The following is a 24,000-nucleotide window of genomic DNA, read 5'->3' as shown; positions in this document are numbered from 1 at the left end:
CCTAAGCATCATTAGACATCAATACTGCACAAAAACATTATAATAAGAAAACAATACGCGGTGGAGAAGAAACCTACATGAGTTAAAACATAACGATGAGCACTGAAAAGGACCTGTGTACGCCACCTTCTTTTACCTTCTTATTTGTTGTTAAGTCCACGGCAAATTTTAGAAAGCCTGCCTTTTAAACTTCCATTGCCACCAACAAAGCTGATCTGCTAGTTTTTCATAATCTAAATAGCTGTACCAAATATGCTGTGATATTTTCAAACGCATCGAGAACATAATTATAATGATGACTTATAATGTAAATAAATAAAAGGAAACACACACACACACACACACACATTACCTAGCCTAACAGAACAGCCATCATAAATATAATTGGAAGTACAGGCTGGATACCAAAAGACATAATTATAATAGAATCCACAACATAAATTTTAGGTCTTTCACTATGATTAAGAGTCATTCCATTTTTTTCCCAGTATCAGCAGGCGAGTTTAATTATCTTGGGAGAAATCTCCGTCATGAAGGAGTTAGAAACAATCTTAATCAATCCCTTCAGCACGATGACTATAAACATGTCCTCACTATCAGCAGGAAATTTTGGTCATCAGAAAAACCGCTCGCAATTAATGGGTTAAAAAAAAATGCACTAACCCTCATTGCTACCATGCTTTTTCAAAAATTTCCCCTTCTGTCAATAGACGAATTATGTTTATTGTCAACAGATAATTTATTCATTTGGGGAAAGATTTCTTTAAATTAGGGAGTTAAACTTCACAGAATGGATCCCGAAAGCGACGGTACCGGTAATTATTTCGGGAATTATTGCAACACAAATAGTTTATTAAAAACACTGTGAACAACAATATTTCGTCAAACAGAACCAAATCATTCACCAATCAATACTAAATAGTTCGCCAAACAGAACCAAGTATTTCATCAAACAGAATCACACATATTATCAAACACAATCAAATACTTTCTTAAACAGATCCAAAGACTCCTATATACAAATACCCTAGTAATCAAATATTTTTCCAAACAAAATTCTCTCTCTCTCTCTCTCATCATTATCATTTTCAAAAATATTCTTCCCTATCTTAATATTCTGCCCCCTTTTCTCTACCGTCACAAACGCGTCATTACTTCTTTCCCATCTTCCACTTTCCCTTTTCATTCTCCTTCCATTTTCCTGGTATATCTTAATCCATTTCCTTCTTTTCCAACCATCATCTCCCTTCATCCCTTCCTTCTACGTCATCATCTCCCCTCTCCTTCCCTTTCGTGTTTTCTTCTTGCGCCTTCCCTATTTCTCCCTTCATCTATCCTTTTACTACCCTTCATTTATCCTTCTCCTTCTCTGTCCGCAATAATTCTTCCCCTTTGGAAATAAACAGAGGAGAGGATGGAATGCAAGAGGATAAACATACGAGTATATTAAAGGAATCTTGCCGGTACCCATGTGAGACAGAAAAATGGACAGAAAAACTGAAAAAGGCTGCAGTTAAGAGATGGCTCGAAGAACAAGTGAAGGGGGAAAAAAAGTCAAATACAGAGGGGTGAGAAATATAAAGAACTGGATCAGGGAAAGGCAAGAGACAAAATAGCAAAGAATGAGTACTGATTAAGAGAAAGTGAGAGAAAGTGATGATGAGAGACAAGAGACAAGCGAAACTAAACAGATAAAGAAAACAAAGAGAATGAGACAAAAGGGAGGGTAGAAGGGAGAGAGGGAAAGAAGGGTGTGAGGAGAAAGGAATTTGGGGAAGAGGGAGTTCATAAATAAAGATTAAAAAAGAGAGAAGGAGAGGCAGTGAGGAGGGTGAGAGGGAAGGAGAAACAGACAGGAGGGTAGTGTCAGGGAAGAGGAGAGGGAAGGGAAACAGAGATAAAGAGGAAGAGAGACAGAGAGGAGGGTGGTGGGAGGGGGAAAGAAGGAGAGGGAAGGGGAGAGAGAGAGAAAATGAGGAGGAGGGAGTGAAAAACAAACAGAGAGGAAAGGGAGAAGGGTATGGGATTGGAAGAAAAAGAAGGAAAGGCAAGGAGGAAGGAAGGAGAGACAGTGAGAGAGGAGAAGGAGGGAAGAGAATGGAGGAAGGAATGAGGGGATACACGTGAGGTAGTTGTCAGCATGGAAAGGTAGACAAGATGAGGGAAGGAGGGAAGGAAGGAGAGACAGAGAGGGAGAAAGGAAGAACAGAATGGGGGGAAGGAAGAAGTGGGTTTAAGTGAGAGCAGACAGAGAGAATGAGAGAAGATGGAAAGGAAGGGGAGACAGAGCAAGGAGAAAGGGAGGAGAGAGTGGGGGGAAGGAATGAGTGGGGGGAAGGAATGAAGGGGTGCAAGTGAGGTAGTCGTCAGTAGTGGAGTCAGACTGAACCGCCCCGCACGAGAACCAGACGAACCACCCTAAACTTGGTCCGCCTAGAGGCCCTGGCGTGGTCACTGGCTGGTGGTGGTGGCGGAGATGCTTGCCCTCGCTACTGAGAAACTTACTGGTGTGTGTGTGTGTGTGTGTGTGTGTGTGTGTGTGTGTGTGTGTGTGTGTGTGTGTGTGTGTGTGTGTGTGTGTGTGAGAGAGAGAGAGAGAGAGAGAGAGAGAGAGAGAGAGAGAGAGAGAGAGAGAGAGAGAGAGAGAGAGATGGGGGGAGGGGGTGGGGACGGTTGTTACTAACCAAAGAAGCTTGCCCTCACTACCGAGAAACCATACTGGTGTCTGCGAGAGAAAGAAAGAGAGCGAGATGTGAAAGAAAATGAAAGGAGGAAGTAAGTAAGAAAAAAAAGAAACAGTGGGAGGTATGATAGAGATGTGTGAAAAAGGTCATGTGAAGAAGGGAATAAACAGCTTTGAAAGAGAGAGAGACAGGAAGGTAAGAGAAGGTAAGAGGGAGGTGGAGGAATGGGAGAGAATGGTGAGAGAGATGGGAGCTGTGAGAAGCAGAAAGAGAAAAAGAGGTATGGAAAAGGGAAGAAAGAGAAAGGAAGTATGATAAACTAACGGAGAGTGGGAGGTATGGATGAGCAGAAAGGCAATGTGAGAGACAAAATAACAAAAAGGAAGTATGAAAAAAATGAGAATTGGAAAGGAAGGTGAAACAAAAAGACAGAGAGACAGGCAAACAGAAGAGACGACAGGAAAACACAGACAAAATGGACGACGTGAAATATTTAACTAGGGTATGAGCTAATCCAGTAACAAACTAAAACTAAATAAGTGTGCAGACCTAACTTCACAGAATTCAAGCAATACTAATAGTCACTGAAAAATAAACACCTGAATATGCAGATTTAACGCCACAAACCAAAAATTTTTAATACGCAGATCTAACACCACAAAAAAAAAAAAATAATAATAATACGTAGATCTATCACTAAAACTTAAAAACACAGATCTAACACCACAAAAAAATCCCAAATACCCAGACCTGACACCTCACACATCAATCAAATCTCAAATTAGAGTTCAAAACAAACCATAACTCCGAAACGATGACCTCACTTTAATTTCATTATTGTTGCTGCCAGACGATTTTATTAATTACAGGAGAGCCTCCTTTGTAGAGAAGTTAGTGAACATTATATGTAATTCCTCCATTTCGCAAAGTCTGCCCGAAAAGAAAATACAGTCGTCCTGATATTTCAAAAAGCATACAATAAACAGCATGCTACACATCAGACAATAACAAATACTGTAAAAAAAAACTCCGATTAAAGACAAAAAACTTAACCCTTCAGTGCGATGACGTATATCTGAATCCAATTTAGGCCAAGGATGTCAATCTTATTTTATTCTGGCCATCTAAAGACGGATTTATTCTGCTCAGGAGGGACTTTTCGAACTGGATGAGTTAGGTACACACTTCATTAAGTTTCCCGCTACAAGAGGTCTCCGGAGGTAGCCAGGTTAAAAAAAAAAAAAAAAAAAAAAAAACTTCCTTGGTTTGAAAGAGTAAATGAACAGACTCGACTCTACAGAAATCAGACAACAGTGAAATTCCAAGGGGGTGCAAACGCTGTGTTGTAGAACCGGCCATGGCGCCACCACTCACCAGTTCCCACACTCCCACAGCTCCGCAACGCCAGTCTGGACGTTTCGCAATACCTGGCCCAGTTCAAGGACGTCATCATCATCATCATCATTATTATTATTATCATCATCATCATCATTCTTCTCTTTTCGATTAAGTACATCAACATCATCATCATCATCATCATTTTCAGAAAGAAACAAAATGTGGCATCTTATTAAGTTTGGACTTCCGTAAACTGTCTTTGAAGGTATATGAAAGCCAATTAAATCCTTTACTACGAAAATATTTTGAGCTTTATTTTTGTTCCCCCAAGACGATTTCAGTCAGCTTACGAAAGAACTCTGATAGTGAAGAGTTTAATAAGGTAATAATATTAATCTCCAGGTACAACACAACTGTCACTAAACCTAACAATGTCAAACACAGCATGAAATTACTCTGGCTTAGTATTTAAAAAAAAAAAAATACTGTTTGAAAACATTATGCTTAGCTAGTGAAAATTCAAGGATGGTGTATTAGCCTTATGTCGCACAGTACTTTCTCATATACAGTATCTCTGACATGGGATAGTATTCTCGTCGATTAAGGAAGCTCCCTAACACCTCCTCCTTTGCCATTTTTTTCTGGATATGGGTGGTTAATATCCTTTTGTACGTTATCTATGCAGAGTATGGTGATATTACAATGATTTAAATAACACAGAAGATAACAAGTGCAATAAACAAAATAAATCGATTAGGAATAGGTGTTAGGGAGCTTCCTCAAACGACAAGAATACAGGCCATGATCTGGCTGCTATGGTGACAATTGCCATGGTGGCTGTTTGAAAGTCTGGATTATTTCTAGACGGATTACTAAACACTACCTTCAGCGGGGTCGATTTCTACACACAAATACGAGATTCCAAACTAAAAAACAAGGATTCCAAGCTAAAGTGTAATAATTACTACTAATAAGGTTACCAGGATCTCTTCACGATTTGACACGTCTTCGGAAAGGTGCAGAGAAAGTATTAACCTAGACTGAACACTTATACCTGTACGTTCTCTCTCTCTCTCTCTCTCTCTCTCTCTCTCTCTCTCTCTCTCTCTCTCTCTCTCTCTCTTCCACTTCCACCCATACTTCAGGAGTCATATTCTTTGCTTCCTCCCACCTGCACCCCCTACCGCGCCCTCAGGTATAATAACACAGAACACAAGAGAATTTCCTATCCCTGGCCACCTCTCCTCCTCCTCCTCCTCGTTGCTCTCTCACCCACTGACCTGCCGTCCTGTTGTCGCTGTGAACATTATGGATTCATGTAAACAATTAGCTGGCAGCGAGAAATAACTGCACCAGGTTATGATGAGTGGAAACATTTGTGGTGATATCGTTTTGGTGGTAATCATGTTGGTAGCCTGAGATTATCGCTTTGGTGATTATGTTATTCAGTAATATAATTCTGAAGACAAACTATAGTTTTAAAGCATTCCGCACTGAACATTCAGCACACTTCCTCATTCAGTCGCTCTCATTCAAATAAATATCTTCCTTTTTCATCGAAGAATTATACTCACATACAGAAACTTTGTTTTCAGGAAATAAAAAATAATTTCGAACTGGCTTGGACCCTCTTCCTTGTTTCATCCCTCTCTACCTCCTCTTCCCTCTCTTTCCTCACCTCGCTATATAAACACACATATGTCTTGTCTCTAGTCACACCTAGTATAGGACCCAACTTGGCTCAAAACTGATGAATCTTCCCAGTGACATTATTTCAGTATGTGGGTATCATTCTCCCATTAAAACAATTCACGGCACTGTGATATCAGGACATACCACTTTATTCAGTTTTCTCTCTCCCACCTCTTCATTCACCTCCACTCTAGGTTTCTTCATGTATTTGTGTGTTTATGTGTACATGTCCAGCAAGTACATTATTCTAAGCATGATTAGCAACAATTAATTATGTCCACTTTATACACTTTAATCCCGTCACTACTATGATGTCGTTTGCGTTTTATTGCTGTCACATCCAGACTATTTTATGCAGCTCAGGGCAAACCTCTGGCAGTAAACGGGTTAAGGGACGCTATAGCTATCCCCTCTAGCTCCAAATCTCCCAGTTCGATTTCTCAAAACAGCTGGTTACAAAAAGAGACGACACAGTTAGCAAATCACCTGGCCTAGAGCAGGAGGGGCCATGGCTCTCAAAACAGTTGACCTGGAGAGAGATGTGCCACAGCTCTCAGATCAGGTGATCTAGAACGAGAGAGGGATCAGAACTCTCAAAATAGGTGGCCTAGAGAGAGAAGGGTCACAGCTCTCAAAACAGTGGCCTGGAGAGGCAAGGCAGACCACAACCCTGAAAACAAATGGACTAGAGAGAAGCGGCAGGGACCATAACTCTCAAAACAGGTTGCCTAAAGAAGCAAGAGGGGCCCAGACTCTCATTACAGTGGCCTAGAGAATCGAGAAGGACCACAACTCTCAGAACAGGTGGCCTAGAGTGGGAGGGGCCACGCAGGAACCCACGAGGACCCGGCAGGAAACCTCGATCAGGGCGGGGAGAAGCAATTATTATGGCCACACGCAAAAACATAATTGTCCAGGCAAGATCTTGATGAAATGTCGGGGATAGGGGGATGCTGAGGGTAGGGGGCAGGGATGTACTGAGGGTGGGAAGAAAAGGTACTGGGGGTCTGAGGGTAGGGGCTGGGGAAGAGAGGGGCTTGTCTTCATCTCCTACCTTTCTAGTTCTCTTTCGTAGCTTGAGGAAATGGAAGAGGCACAGGAAAAAAAACAAGGGGGGGGGGGAGGGATACAGGATTTGTGGGACTAATGGTAGGGGAGAGGGGGTTATTCCTCATCTACCCCTCTTGCTCCTCTGTCGTAGTTTAGGAAAGGGGAAGAAGCATAAGAAATGAGGGTGAAGAAATGAAGTAGGTAATTCTCTCCACCCCTCACCTCTCTGCTCCTCTTTCGTATTTTAGAAAGAAAGGTGGACAAGCACAAGAAATGGAAAACGCAAAAGAAGGAGGATCAGACTGATTTCATTTTCTACTCTTTAGTAACTGAAGGAGACTGTGTCTCAGGCATTGGAAAAGAGGAAGGCGAGATGGGAAGGAGTGTAGTCACAATCCTATCCTACCCTTTTTGCTGCTCTTTCGTAACTTAAGGGGGTGGAAGAACAACAGAAAGAGAGGGGAGGAAGTAGTCGTTTCTTTTTTATCATCTACCCGTTCTAAACATTGTAATTATAAGAAAAAGAGGGACGAACGGGTGGAGAGAGAGAAGAGTATTTTCTTCATTTACGCTATCTATGCCGTATAGAATAAGGAGGTGGAAAAGGCGAATTAAATGAAATGAGAAGGACAAGCGGAGGTCGTGGACAGATTAAGAACGAGGTGCAGAGCTGAGTCACTTAAAAGGGGATGATAATTATATAAATGATTGTTATATTGCCGAGTTTGTTTCCATTACAAGCATACTGCACAAAATTTTAATATTATGCAATGAAACCACATAGTACCATTACAGTTCACCATCACAAGCATCCGAAGCATATTATCATTGGAAAAAAATGTGTTCACCATAGCCTTGACATAAATATCTTCCACCAGAGATAATTGATTTGCAAACTTCGAGCTCGCGACTACCGAAAAAACGCCTCTGCTTCCCGAGTGGTACATTATTTCATTTCCTGGCACACCTCCCACTCACACCGGGAGTCCGCCCATCCTATTATCCCTCCACCTCGAAAAAGATAATGGATTGGAGTGATACGTGATATGAAACGTTAAGGGGTGATGTGGTAAAAGGGCAGGGAGGGGAGGGGAGGGGAGGGGAGGGAAGGAGAGTGGTGTGGCGTGGTGTGGCGAGGAGAGTGGAGTGGTGAGGCGAGGTGAGATGAAATGAAAAGAGGGGCGGGGTGGTGAGGTGAGAGCTGAGATGAAGACTGGATGAGGTGACAGGAGGAGTGGGGAGGAGAGTGCTAAAGCGACATGATTTACAGGATGTGAGAAGGGAGGGATTTTTAGTGAAAAGATGTGAGGTGTTGATGCTGAGAAAGGACAACTACAGTATATGGAGAGGAAAGGTAAGATGAGTGAGGAGGTAACGAATGGGAAGCAGGGAGAAGATGAAACGGCAAAGTGAGGTTGCAACAATGAGGTGTGAAATGAGGCGGCGAGGCAAAGATAAGACGAGAAAAGAAGAGCAGAGAAGAACGGAGAGAAGAAACGAGGAGAGAAGAGGAACAGGGAGGCGAGGTGGGGTGGGGTGGGTGGAGATGAGGCGGCGAGATATGGTGTAAGGAGAAACTAGGGCGGACTGGCAGAGAGGATAGTGGTGGTGATGGCATTTGCGATTTGGAGGGGCATGAGGTAAAGGGGTTTGGTGATAGTGAAGGTGATAATGGGTGTGGTGATAAGGGGTGGTGCGTGTCTAATTGTAGTAATGACGACACTAATGGTAAGACGGGGGTGGAGGGGGATGTTGTCGTAGTTTCGTCAGCGTAGGCGGCTCCACTGCACCCCTTCCTTACCAGTATAGTTTTGGCTTTTGCACGTTAATATTCTCTCTTATTCGTGCAGTCCACGTCGACGTACAGGGTGGCCCATATAACGCTTCTTTTCCACTTCTCGTGTGTTGCGGGGACGACTATCTATCTATCTATCTATCTATCTATTGCCAGACGCCATAATCCTGTACGGGGTGGCCATTTGACTCTGAGTTATTTGTTTTACAGGGAGGGGCACTAACCCTCCACAAACCCACTTGACACGTAGGGAGCACGTATGGTTTGGTTATATGGGACGACTCGATCACAGTAATCATTAGCTACCCTGCATCACATACTCATTTCCTACTTCCACTGCAACACCCACACCCACACCAGCAGAATAAGCCGTCCTCGTAACACATAAGATACAGCCAGGTGAGTTTCTAGTCGGATGCTAATTATGGGTCACCTTGCACATAACAAAAAATAAACAATTATCATACAAGGGAATCAAATTTATGGAGTTCCTTTCGATATTAAAAACAAGTATAAAAGAGAATATTGAGGTGCATTCTTCAAAATAAATCATTAAGAAAGGGGTACCTGTAGGTGTCCTAAGCTCATGAGAATACGACCCCCAGAGTGGGTGAGTGGATGAACTGTGGGTGTGGTTGAGGGAGTGATGGGCGAGGACAGAAGGAGGGGGGAAGTGCAAGAGAGGACAAGGGTGTGTAGGGAAGGAAGAAAGGGGAACGGGGAAGGGAAGGTGAGAGTGTGATGGAAGGAAAGAATAATTGAGAAAGGAAATGTGAGGGGAAGGTAAAGATGTGATGGAAGACTGAAGACAGAGAGAAGATAGACAGGGAGTATGTAGAAAGGAGGAGTATGTAGAAAGGAGGTGATACAGAAATTTTGACAGAAGGATGAGAATAGGATGGGAGGGGTGGATGAGCAAGAGAAAGAGAGAGTGGGGGAGGAGGGAGAGATCAGGTGTTGGCTTGTGAACGAAAGGTGTGCGTGGGGTGTGTGTGGAAGACGGGAGAGGAAGAAAAAGTGAGTGAGAGATGGAAGCAGGAGTAAAGAAAGAAAGGAGTAAATTGCCGGTGTGTGTGTGTGTGTGTGTGTGTGTGTGTGTGTGTGTGTGTGTGTGTGTGTGTGTGTGTGTGTGTGTGTGTGTGTGTGTGTGTATGAGGGAAGGAGTGGTCGTGAGAGAGAGAGAGAGAGAGAGAGAGAGTTACATAGATGCACAGACCTTACGGTCCCTACGAGGTGGTCCGGCCTTAATACTAATATGCCTTAATACTAATACAGTGCATAGGAGCAGGAGAAAAGGGGGGAGAGAGAGAGAGAGAGAGAGAGAGAGAGAGAGAGAGAGAGAGAGAGAGAGAGAGAGAGAAGTAGAGAGAGACAGGGGGAATAAGAGAGAGGGGGAGGAGGAAGAGAGGCGAGGTGTGGGTGAATGAATGAAACGTGTGAGTGAGGCGTGTGTGGAGGGAGGGAAGGAGGGAGGGAAGGAATGGTTGTGGGAGAAAGACAGGGAAGGAGGAAGACAGACAAGAGGGGTGGGGTGAAGAAAAAGAGTGGGAGGTGGGGAGAGTGAAATGTGTGAGTGGGATATGTGTGAAGGGGGAAGAGGAAATGGGGAGTCGTGGGAGAGAAAGAAGTGGAAAGGGAGAAGGAAAAAGATGAAGCAAAACGGAAGGGAAAGAGTATAGATACGGATGAGCAGATAGAAAGGGGACGTGGAGAGGGAGAAAGAGGAAGGGAGGGAGGGAGGTGATGTGTGTGTGAGTGAATGAAAGGTGTGAGGGTGTGTGTTATGGGAGGGGGGAGGAGTGGTCGTGACTGGCTGGTTCTTGCGGCAGGGTGAGTCGTGACCACAGAAGGCAACCAATCCACGCCCCCTACTATCATCACCACCCCTGCCACGCGCCACAACCACGCCCCCACCCCTGCCACACACCCCTTCCTACCACACCACCACCCCCACCCTCACTCCTGCAACAACAGCGGCCCCGCCACTGCAACATCCACTCCTCAATCCCTGCAACAGCCACGCCTTCACCCCTGCAACAATCACGTTCCCACCCTTGCAATAATCACGCCCCCACCCCTGCAACAATCACGCCCCCACCTCTGCAACAACCACGTCCTTATCCCTGCAACAACCACGCCTGTCATGATTCCCCTCTGTCACATTCCTCCCCTGTCCTGCCCATCCTCTATCACACTCCTCCCCTGTTACACTCCTCCCCTGTCATACCCTTCCTCTGCCACTCCTCCCTTGTCATACCCTTCCCCTGTCATACCTCTCCCGTGTCATACCCTTCCCTGTCACACTTCTCATTTGTCATACCCTTCACTGTTATATCCCTCCCGTGTAATAACCCTTCCCTGTTATATTCTTCCCCTGTCACACTCCTCCCTTGTCATATTCCTCCTCTGTCATATCCCTCCCTTGTTAAACCCTTGCACTGCCACATCCCTCCCTTGTCATACCCTTCCCCTGCCATTACTCCTCCCGTATCATATTCCACTCGTCATTACTTCTCCTATGTCATATCCCTCCCCTGTCACAGTCACCCCTTACCATATTTCTCCCCGTCATACTTCTTCCTTGTCACACTCCTCCGCCTTCATACGCCTCTCCTTCACAATCCTACCCTGTCATATCCCCTCCTTGTCATTACTCCTCCCCAGTCACTCCCCTCTCTCGTCACACTCCTCCCGTGACGCTCCTCCTTTGTCACACTCCTTTGTCCCACTCCTACCCTGTCATCTCCCTCCACCATAGCACTACTGACAGACACAGACCACAGCAACGTACGATAACCACACGTTCACACAGACACATCATGACACAGACTAAAATCCCACAGACCGGCAGACTCAGGTCACAGTACCACAGACAGACACAGGCAACGGTGACACAGATAGGCAGACAGACAGACCATAGTAACACAGACATACAGACCACACACACACACACACACACACACAAACACATTATATATATATATATATATATATATATATATATATATATATATATATATATATGAAAAACACAAGATTATGATATGAAACCCAGTGGTTAATCATGTTTTCATGCAGCACCTGTCTCCTCACCAGTCTTGCGTCCATGTTCATTTAACACCTCCAGCCTGGGAAGTATTAACCACAGCTGAATACAATCTCTTGGCGTTAGCCATCATAGAGTAACAACATACTCAGACTGAAGGGGTTATTGACATTATTTCGAAACCTCTATCAAGTTCACTAGGCTTATGACTTTGATAAACATTAAGACATTCTAGAACTACCCTCTAAATTATGTTATTTGGACACAGAAATTCTAGCCAAAATATTATCGCAAAACATGAGTGACGCAAATGCTCTGTCCCGGTATAATCCACTACATTATTTTCATAACGAGATAAATAAAGTCAGCAGAGGGACACATATGTGAGGTGGAAGGAGAGATCGTCACTGAGTAGGGATGGAGATGCCTGGAGGTCCTTAGTCGAGGCCACCACTCACTGGACATGGAGTAGGGAAAATTATCCCGTTAGTCATGGGAAATCTTATAATCATTCGTTCAGGTACAGGCTAGTCTGCGACATGCAATTAAATTTAGCTTACGAGGGATAAGTTGCGAGGCAGATATATTTAATACGAATAATTACATGTCCTCTTAAGTTTTCATCATAAGGATAATTATAAGTCGTCCTAAGTTTTCAGCCTTCATTTTTAACCCTTTCTCTCCGATGACGTAGTACTGTGATTTATTCTTGCTACTTCCAAACTACTTTATTTATTTAGGAGACGTCGTAAACCATTATTCTTATGCAACCTGATGTCCTTTCCTAAGCTGAACATAAACGCCTGGAGGTAGCATGAATTACCTAAAAAAAAAAAAAATCACCTGACCGTACTGAAGACGGTAACAATATCTCCTATGGCAGTTAAAGAGGCGACTAAGTGTTCTTCTGTAATTAACTCTCTCTCTCTCTCTCTCTCTCTCTCTCTCTCACACACACACACACACACACACATACCTACTCTTTTCATTTCCCTCCTCCCTTTTCCCACGCCACTCATTTTCCCCTCCCCCCACCCTCCGCTCACTAACACAATCTGCTAGCACGGGCACCTCCTGTAATCTGCCTCTCACGCCTCCAAACTTCACGATGACAGTAATTGCGCCGCTGATTTCTCTCTCTCTCTCTCTCTCTCTGTATATTTCTTAGTTTTCTTTCACCATTAATTTCCGCTACACACTTTTTCTCTCGCTTTCACTTGCTATGTATACCGCTTTCTCTCTTTGGCTCTCTATCTCACCCTTATTAATTATAACGCTTTCTCTTATCCTCAGCCTATTTATCTCATTTCTTCTTTCTACGTTGCATTTTTTTATTATTATATTTAATTCCTTTACATTGTGTCACATTATTGTTACTCTAATTTCTCTCTCTCTCTCTCTCTCTCTCTCTCTCTCTCTCTCTCTCTCTCTCTCTCTCTCTCTCTCCGTAGCAATTAATGTAGTAATTGTGAGGGCGGGGCGGGCGGACTAGCACAGAAAGGCGAAATGGATGTCTAATGAACCTGAACCATTCTACTGTGTGTGTGTGTGTGTGTGTGTGTGTGTGTGTGTGTGTGTGTGTGTGTGTGTGTGTGTGTGTGTGTGTGTCATATAAGAGCATCATTGAGTGTGTTTCTTTGGAAGACTACAACATGCATAACATTTTGGGGCCACCACCATAACTACCACAACTACTACCACCTCAAGTACCACAATTACCGCTGTCACCAGTAGCCACATATACTATTTAAAAAAAAAAAAAAAAAAAAAAAAAAAAACTACTGCCGATTTTCTTATTTCTTACATACCCATAATTTTTACAAACCATAATTTGAAAAGTTTCTGTAGCCACATTCATAACTCCACCACTACCGGTATCATAACTATATTCCGTCTACTTTAACCTGGCCTAATATTACCATCTATCTCTCCTGACATCAGAAAATGGTGCTAGTCAAGAAGAAGTGCTATGGGAAGGAGGTAAGGTCGTAGTAGTGTCTTATTCTACCACTGAGCAACGAGAAATAAATTGCAAAAATAATTAATCTCTCCGCCAGGGTAAGGAGGATGAACTTAACCACAATTTTCTACCACCATTACAACCACAACTACCAACATTCCTCCGACTGCTGCTCTCCACATGTCCCACCACCACCACAATTACCACCATCTGACATCAGTGGTGGTTATAATAGCCGTCAGTTGCTATGGAAACCGGGGAGAGACATCTGCCATGGGTTCTGCTATGAGGTCACTGATTCTCTCTCTCTCTCTCTCTCTCTCTCCATCCCACTCACTACATGACTCATTCCCTCTGCCGTCCCTCCTCCCTTCACCTCATACCCCAGTTCCCCTCCGGACAATTCCTCAATCCCCTCCCCTCCCTCCGTCCCCTCTCGCTCTCTCCCTCCATCCCCTTTTCCTCCCTCCCTCCTGTCTCTCACCTTACTCTTCATTCCTACATCTCTTTTTCCACTCCTTTATAACTTGTTCCCTTTCTGTATGTCCTTCAGTTTATCATCTGCCTTTCTTCCTTCTGTTTATCATTTTCATTCATTTTTAATTTATTATCTTCTCTGTAGCTCTCCTTCCGTCATCTTTCTTCACATCCCTCTCTCCCCTCTTCTTTTTGTCTGTCTGACCCTCTTCCCTCTCCTTCCTATCTCTTACTGTCCCTTCTCTTCCCTCTCAAGTCTTCTCCCTCTTACACCCTCTTATTCTCTTTCGTCCTTTCTCCCTAAAACACACTATTCCCTCTTCTCCCACATACTTCTTTCTCCTCTCATATCTTTTACCCCTCCCCACTGTTCTTAAATAATCTCCTCCCTCTCTTCTCGCAACTGCTCTCACCTCTCCTTCTCGTGAATACACCCGTCTCTCTCTCTCTCTCTCTCTCTCTCTCTCTCTCTCTCTCTCTCTCTCTACCTCTCATCTTTGAAAGCCCCTACTATTATTTCCTCTCCTATGCCCTCTTTTTCCCCCTCCCAAACATTCCCTCTTCCCTGCCATTTTTTCTCTCCTTTCCTCCCTCCCTCTCCCCCCGCTACCGTTCCCCTGTGATGCTCTCTGCCCCAGGCCCGACTCTGACCAGTATAGGCTGCACAAAAAACAATAAAGTAAAAGGAAAAAAAGACCTGCCGAACGAGAAGAAGGTAAGGGCCGTCGGACTGTGCTGGCTGGGATGGCGAGCAGGTGACAACACTACCACCACTACACACCTGCCAACACTGCTACACACGTCTGACAGCACTACTAAACACCTGCCAACACTACTTCACACACACACACACACACACACACACACACACACACACACACACACACACACACACACACACACACACACCTGCCACTACTACTACACATATACCTGCCTCCACCAAACACATACACCTGCCACCTCCGCACACATACACCAGTCACCACCACACATATACACCTGGCACCAGTGCGCACATGAACCTGCCACCATCAAACATATACATCTGCCACCTCCCCACGCACTTGTCACCCCACACACACACACACACACACACACACACACACACACACACACACACACACACACACACACACACACACAGACAGACAGACAGACAGACAGACAGACACACACACACACACACACACACACACACACACACACACACACACACACACACACACACACACACACACACACACACATGCCTACCAACATATATCCATTCTTAAGCCTACATTTAACTAGAATGCCGTCAGAGGGCGCATACCTCCGCCAAAGCCATTGCCATTAAAAAGGATCCGGATTCGGATTCGTGGAGATATTGTGTTGAATACATAGGATCCGGATCAGCCCCAAAATTCAATCAATTGTTCACTGACCCATGACCCACTCTTCCACAAATTTTAGTGAAATTCATGGGGAACTTTTGGAGATATTGTGCGTGATACATAGGATACGGATCCGGATCCGCCCCCAAATTTAATCAATTCTGTCTTGGTCCATGGCCCATCCTTCCAAAAGATTTCATTGAAATTCACTGACAATTTTTGGAGATACAGTGCGGTAGGATCCGGATCCGGACCCGCCCCAAAATTTAATCAACTCTTACTTGGCCCATGGGCCACCCTTTCAAAAAATTTCATTGAAATTCATTAAGACCTTTTGGAGATATCGTGTAGACAACAAAGAAGCAGATAAACATAGGTGAATACATAACCTCCTCCAACTTCGGTGTGCGGAGGTATTTATCTTATCTTACACGCACATGCTCACCAACCTACATCTGCAGTTTTCCTTACCACCTTAAGACTGCCTAGCAACATACACATACGCACACCACTTGAAAAATACTGCTTTCCGTCTTGAAATACTGCTACACCTCTTAAAAAAGTGTCCACCCACCGAAACACAGCTGCACCTATTGAAGCACTGCAACACCTCTTGAAATACTACTATTACTGCAACATTTGTTGAAATACTGCTACACCTACTGGAATACTGATCCATGAAATACTACTGCGAGTACATCTGAGATCAACTGCTACAATTATTCAAATACTGTTACATCTAGAAAAACAACTGCTACGCCTTTTGAAGTACTAATTACGTATAAATAATGCAACATCTCGAAGTTCAGCTGCACCTATAAGTACAGCTTCACCCAAAAATATTGCTACACCTATAAATACAGCTGCATCCATGAATACTGCTGCCCATAAATACTGCTGCACTCATAAAAACTGCTACATCGATAAATACAACTACACCCATAAGTACTGCTGCACCTGTAAATACAGCTACAGCCATAAATACTACTGCACTCATAATAAAAACCGATACACCAATAAATACGACTACACCCATAAATACTGCTACCTATAAACACGGATAAACCACTAAACACTGCTGCACCCATAAATACTGTTACACCTATAAAGACAGCTACTCAAATAAATACTGTTACCCCAGCTGAGAAATTGCAACGAGCGTTAAACAAGGTACACTGAACTGAGCTACACCTTTTGCAGCCACCGACCCTGTGATTGCCCGCCCGACCTACTGAAGCGCCCCGTCTGCAACCCACTGCAACATCTGTAATTGCACGCTACGCCTGATGGCGACAAGACTTTCCTAGAGAGTGAGACATGTTTCAGTTTAAAGGCACATCATCATCATCATCATCATATCACCATCTCTCTTAACGTTCTAGTTTAAGTTTACAACGCGCCTGACATCCTTTCTCTTCTTCTCCTCCTCCTCTACATGCCGTCTATTCATGTTTTCTCCCTTTCCCTTCCATCCTCAGCTTTTCCTCTTCCTCACCCCTCCTCCCCCGTCCTGCCCTCGACGCTCTGGTGGCGAGGGTCCGGCCGGTCAGACTTATGAGGGTGGACAGCTTCAGCCAGGAGTACCTACACTTTTTTTCACGGTAACCTGGTCCAGATTTTCGTCCTCTTGTAGCTTAGTTCATGTGGCTCCATGGCAGAATACGACAGTAAGATTTCTCAAGATCTTCTCCATAGCAGTTCTTCCTAACAGTCATCATATTCTAGTATTAATAAATTGTTACCACTCAGCACTCAAAATCCTGAGTTGGAAATTTTAATCCAACTTAGTGTAAAAAGAGTATAGTTCGGTATTCTCGAAGACTTAAGAAGCTTTCTAACACCTCTATCTTACCAGTTTAGTTCTGGATAGTGTATACTTTTCTCGTCTATGATATTCATGCTGATTATTACGCTACGTAAATTATACAAGTAACATACAGTGGAATATTTACAAACTTTGCAAAAGCAACCGCAAAAGAAGAGGTGCTGGGGAGCATCCTACAGTAAACAGACAGGAATACGGGGTCCCTGGTAGTGGTATCGAAGTTTCTCTCTCTCGATACTTATATACTCGTATACTAAGCTAAGGCTCCTCAGTTCTACACTCACGTGGCAGTGGATCATGACACAACAAGAGTAGTCAGGAACTAACACTCTACCTTCCTGTCCTTTATTCCCTTTACTTTTAACTACAACGTCTGGAATAAACTGGATCACTACTATTAATTTATTTTTTTTTTTTCCTGATAGGTAAACTCTCCTGTCTTTGCGAAACTGCATGAGAGAATGCTGCTCTGAAATATCATGTAGCTCGTATGTTGCTGTTTTTTATTCAAACAAACTGGCAGAAGTCAACGCAGTGCAAAGCAATCCTTATCTAAACTCTCCAACACATGTTTTCACATAAGAGATCTTTAATTCGTGTGTTACCAAGTTTTTATATTATAAAATGTGTTCTGCAACTAAAAAAAAATAAATAAATAATTATTCTTCAGCACTACACCATAAACTTATCACAAAACTCGAAACAATCACAACCCAGTTTTGTGCCCTCAAACGAATGCCACAATGTGACATCCAAACCGCTGTCCGTGTAAAAGGTGTTTTCAAGAGGGACCGTGAAAATCGGTGTTACAGCTCCACCACCCACAAAGACTTGAAACCAATGCCCTTTTCTCCATTAACTATGAGGTACCGTTGACTCTCTAACTGTTCCAACTTACTACGTGCCTAACCTAATCTAGTTACAGTACCCCTGGCTACATGACCAATTAAACTAACTTTATGCCTCCTCACAAGAGCGGAGTAAGTGAGGACATATCACCTGGTTACGACCCCTAATGAAGGCCACACCTGCAGCCGGCCACATAATTGCCATCCGAAGCACCACACCTGCCAGCGAGCCACACCTGAGCCCCCACCGCTGTTTACGATGTCACAGTTCATGAGTTTTTAATCAGGCCACACCCGGGAGCAGGTAATTACTCCCCGCCTCATCCCAGCCTCACTGAAGCCACACCTCGCCTCACCTCACTCGCACCTCCATCTCAACATTTCAATTGGAAAATCTCGCTCTCAACACCTCACTTCACCTCATCTCGACCCTGCACCATTTCAACACTTCAGTCGCAAAGAGTATCTCTTAGTCACACTTAACACCAGGATCTCATTGTCACATGTCACCCACATAAAACACACACACACACACACACACACACACACACACACACACACACACACACACACACACACACACACACACACACACACAGACCTCTACCACATCTCAGCCACACAACCAAATTTCGGCCACATATCACACCCACAATTCCAACCCACACTCTGCCAATTCTCAGATAGGCATCTCTCTCTCTCTCTCTCTCTCTCTCTCTCTCTCTCTCTCTCTCTCTCTCTCTCTCTCAGTGGTTCATTTTTTTTTTTTATCATTCTCTCTCATACTTCCACTCCTTCCGCTTCCTTTCCTCTCTCTCAGTAACTCTCCTTCCTCTTCATGTCGAAACTTTATTTCTTCTCTAACCATACTTTTCACTAGATCCCATTCTCCTCTCTATCCGTTCCTCATCTCCTCTGTCTCCATACCACTCATTTTACCCCTATTCTCTCTCCCCCATACCTCCATTTCCCCCTCCCCCGCTCTTCTAATACTGTACTTTACTCTACCGCTCCTCTCTCACTATTACTCTTTCTTCCTCCAACTTTCCTTCCCACTCCCCATACTTCCCTATTCTCCCCTTACCTCCCATTCTATTCCATCCCCTCTCTCCATATTTCTCCTTTCTCCCTTTACCTCCCCTACCCATTCCACACTCCATCTCTCCCCCTCCAGCAGCTCCTTTCTCTCAAGTCATCCTCGATCTTAAAAATCAGCCCCCCATTGTGTCCGCCTTTCACTGCCGTCCCTGTGAAGTGACCGCCCCGCTCGTGGTGCAGTGAAAATTAATGTGCCACGGGAGTACAATTAGAGGTCACTGCTCGCCCCCCTCCCCCCACTCAACACCCGGAGACACTGATGATGATATGGCTGGCTTAGGATTTTCACTGCTAAGGGGCCTTCTCTCTCTCTCTCTCTCTCTCTCTCATTACTTCTGCTTTACTATAAGTTCTTGAGTTGTCTGTCGATTTTTCTTTTTTTCCTTGTTATTTATATTTCATCTTCTTTTTCTTCTGCTTCTTCCTTTCTTCTTCTAATTCTTCTTCTTCTTAGGGAGGAAGTACACTGCTCACTTCCTCCACCCTCAGAATCCTGAGACAGTGATGATATAACAGCCGAGGCTTTTCACTGTTAAGGGTTTTATTATTGCAGTCCTCATTTTAATAACATCCCACTCCCTAACTATTTCTATACAACCCCAATGTATTCTCATCTAAACACCTTTCGCCTCCCTGCCTACCCCTACCCTTAACATTACCCATTATCCTCATACTCTTTTCACTTATTCTTACTAATCCCCTGTTCTCCTCCTTACCTATGCTCTCATAATCCTAGCACATTTCCCCTCCTTGTATACCCCAATTCCGTCTCCTACCAATCTTCCATTCAGTTAATCACATGCATATTAACTGTCTCATTTCATTCGGTCTTCTGATTACTCTTCCTTTCCACTCACTTCTTCGGTCTTCGTACCTTCTCCACATTGGACAGACTACCTTCATCCACTCTCTGACCCTCTCTTTCCCAGTCCTCATCCCAAACATTCCCAGCTCTTTCCACCACCATCCCAAAGCCGACTGAGCAATGATCGATTAATAAGCCTACCACATGATTCCGCTACTCTGTCTGTTCTTTTGGTGTACAGTAATTACTCTTCTGTCTTTCGAACAATGCCTGTTTGTTCTTTCCTGCAATCACGGTGTTCTTCTGTCTTTTTCCTGCTGGTTACTGAGCCGGAATAAGTGGTAGGAGAGAGAGAGCTAGTTTCTCTATTGTCTGTTTTTTCTTAATCCTGTCTCTCTTATGTTGGTTAGATTTCTAGTGCAATTACTTTTATTCCAACGCATTTCGTTATGGGAGATCTCCTGGTATCAGTACTTCCTACGGGCTATTATCTGCCTCTCAGCCCTCATCATAGCCCTCCCCATGCCATCTTCTCTGATGCCGCCAACCCCTCCCTCTCTACCTTCGCCCCTCCTTAATGATGTCCTTCCCTCTGTTTACGTTCTGAAACAAAAGGCAGTCGGTGTTCTCGGTGCAAGGGGGGCGTGGTGGTAGCAGGAAGGGGGGAGGGAGGGAAGGTGTGGAGATATGGAGGAAGGATGAAAGGAGGGGTAGGACTGGTAGCAAGGGAGAAGAGGAATGGACGAAAAAGGAAGAGGTAGGACTGGTAGCATGGGGGAAGAGGAATGGAGGAAGGGAAGGAAGGGGAGAATGAAGGAAAACGTAGGGCTGCTGATGATGAAGAAAGGGAATGGGCGAAGGAAAGCTGGGGAGATACGGGGGAACGATGAAAGGTGGGGCAGGATTGGTAGCAAGAGAGACAAGGAACAGAGGAAGAAGGAAGGGGCAAACTGGTTGCAAGGGAGAAGAGGGATGGAGGAAGGGAAGGAGAGGGGAAGGGAAATATGGAGGAGAGAAAGAAGGGAAAGGCAGGATTGGTGATGGAGAAGAGGAATGGGGGAAGGGAAAATGGGGAGCTATGAGGGAAGAATGAAAGAAAAGACAGGACTGTGGCTAAAAGGAATAGAAATAAGGGAAGGGTGGGAGGCGACAGACGTGGAGGGAAGATAAAAAGAGATGGGAAGGATTGGTACATAGGAAGAAGTGGAATGGGGGAAGGGAGAAAGGGACCAAATGGAGGAATCAGAGGAAAAGGACAACAAAAGTGATATAAAACTAATGACAGAATAGGATAGGAAGGGCAAATAAGAGGAAGAATAAACTGGAGAGAGAGAGAGAGAGAGAGAGAGAGAGAGAGAGAGAGAGAGAGAGAGAGAGAGAGAGAGAGAGAGAGAGGGCAAGTGACGTCAGCATCTTTCACCTATTTTTTTTTTCCATCAGCTCCTCTGTAGGACCTTGAGATCGTTAGGCTGAGAGGAAAACAGAGAAGAGAATAAGGAATAGAAAGAAGAGGAGGAAACGAGAGGGGGAGGAAAGGGAATAAGAGGGATAGAGAAGGGGGGCGATGAGGGATAGAGAAGGGGGGCGATGAGGAATAGAGAAGGGGGGGAAGAGGGAGAGAGAAGGTGGAAGGAGAATAAAATACAAATGAAAAGGTGCGGAAAGGAGGGAGGAAATGGTGGAGGAGAGAGAGAGAGAGAGAGAGAGAGAGAGAGAGAGAGAGAGAGAGAGAGAGAGAGAGAGAGAGAGAGAGAGAGAGAGAGAGAGAGAGAGAGAGAGAGAGAGAGAGAGAGAGAGGAAAATATACATAGATGGAAAGGCATGGAAGGGGGAGCAGACAGTACTGGAGAAAGGAGGAAAGAGAAAAAAGATAATGGAATGGGAAGACAAGGAAGTGTGGAGAAGATGTTAGGAAGAAAAAAGAAGGAATGATAGGAATGGCGGAAACGGGTGAGAAAGAAACAAGAAATGAAGAAAACTGAGGGAAGACAGAGATGTGCAGGCGTGAAAGAAGGAAAGGATCGAGGAAAACTGATGGAAGGAAGGAGCAAACGAACGAAGGACGGGAGAGAAAATAAGAGGAAAGGAGGGTAAGAGAAGACAGGAGGACCAAGAAAAAGAAAGAATGAGAAATGGGAGGAAACAGAGGATAAGAAAAAAAAAAAAAAGGAGAATTAGAAATGGGGAATAAAAAGATAATGGGGGATATGACAGACAAGAGAAGGGGAAAGGAGAACAGGAGAAAAAGGACGATAACAGAATAAGGTTAAAAGGGAAGGATAATTTCTCTTTCTTTCTCTCTCTCTCTCTCTCTCTCTCTCTCTCTCTCTCATGCACACACACTTTTATCTTGCATTCATCATCTCACTTTTAACTTGCATCCATCATCTCTTCCTCATTCATCATACTTTCACCAATTATAAAATGTCAAAATTTTCTCCCCAAATCTCTACAAAAATAAATAAATCCATATACACGCGAAACAACAACATGCACTTAAATACACCACACGTAAACATAAACAAGAATTCGTGAGTGAAAAGCTGACCACTGAAATTCTCTGTGTTTTGATTTCCAGTGCTTAATTTCCTTTTAGATTTTCTTGATCAATGATGGTGAACTGCTTTTCTTCTCGACCGACTAATTAGACGCTTTAATGAGGACGGAAGACGGGCCGGGAAATCAGTTATCTTCGCAGTTTTGTCAGATTATTCAAACAAGCAAAGCCAACCTAAGGTATAAAAATTTTACTGTGTCTGGACTAACGTGTGCCTTAGATGATTCGACTCAGCGATGTCTTCACCAAACTTTACGAATATATTTAATTTCATGACTACTTGTTATTTTCTTCTCCCGCTTGTGTGCTTTATTGTGTACGTGAGGGTATGTGTGCGCCTGCCTGTGTGTACTACGGAGTGTAGTGCATGTGGGTGTGGGTAGGCGGGTGGATGGATGGGAAGGAGTGTTTTGTTCCGGGGCAGTGGGTCAGAACAGTGTCGACTCTTCACCTGAGTCGACACTGCACAGAGAGGGCTGTGTCTACATGCACACCACACACTCATGAACACACACACACACACACACACACACACATACACACACACACAACACTGTAACGAAGAACGAATCATAAAAGAGAGATATTGTGCGAGAGGAGTGTTGACGAGACGAAATGCCACTGACTCCGCTCAGTCGGGAAGAACTCTGTGTGAAAAGCACTCCAACTTATGCAAGCTGTACTCTACACAGGGTCAGATACCACCCTTGTAAAGCCAAGACCGTACTCTGGGTTAAACAAGGCACGACACGAGTAACCTGCACTGGGTTAAAGAACGCACGAAGTCAGTCAGGCACACATTACCTCTTACAAGTTGACTGGCCAAAGGGCAACATGGTACTTCCAAAAAGGATCATGAATAAAAGTTACGGCAACAATAAGAGAAGGACTGATAGTGTGTTGTTCAAGGCAAGGACGGCGAGCAGAGCAATGAATATGCCGATTTCTTGAGGCACTGTATTCTTCTTCTTCTTCTCTCGCTCTCTCTTTTTTTTTTTTTTTTTTTTTTTTACAACTTGCGTAGATCCCACGGTGCTAGGCACCTGGAGAAGTGGATAAATTAATAAAGAGAAACCATCAGTATGCAAACGAACAGGTCATTAGGTACAACTGAGATCCCTGATACATAAACAGAAGAGTTTGTGAAAGAAAAAACTCCGACACATGCTTAAGCAGTCCCATGCGCGCGCGCACACACACACACACACACACACACACACACACACACACACACACACACACACACACACACACACACACACACACACACACACACACACACACACACACACACACACAACCGGCCCTTGCACACTCATTAAGAGACCTATCACGCCGACGGATTAAAGAACCATAACGTATTCCTTCTAACATCACATCCCCTCTGACCTTCCTCCCTTTCAACCAGCATCCAAGCTCACTTCCGCAGTGGCATCGTTGCCTAACACT

At 44.2% G+C, this 24,000-nt stretch overlaps 1 protein-coding gene across 1 annotated transcript in view; it reads right to left on the bottom strand.

Annotated features, from left to right (window-relative positions):
* Nucleotides 1–24,000, bottom strand: part of dachs (unconventional myosin-IXb-like dachs) — a 302,449-nt gene that overhangs the window by 114,692 nt on the left and 163,757 nt on the right. The gene's annotated exons all lie outside the window — the stretch shown is intronic.

This window comes from Coenobita brevimanus, chromosome 93 (genome assembly GCF_032717465.1).
Source record: "Coenobita brevimanus isolate Jiangsu-jjx chromosome 93, ASM3271746v2, whole genome shotgun sequence".
In the NCBI taxonomy this organism is placed as follows: Eukaryota; Metazoa; Arthropoda; class Malacostraca; order Decapoda; family Coenobitidae; genus Coenobita; species Coenobita brevimanus.
This window is presented reverse-complemented; position numbering and strand designations above follow the sequence as displayed.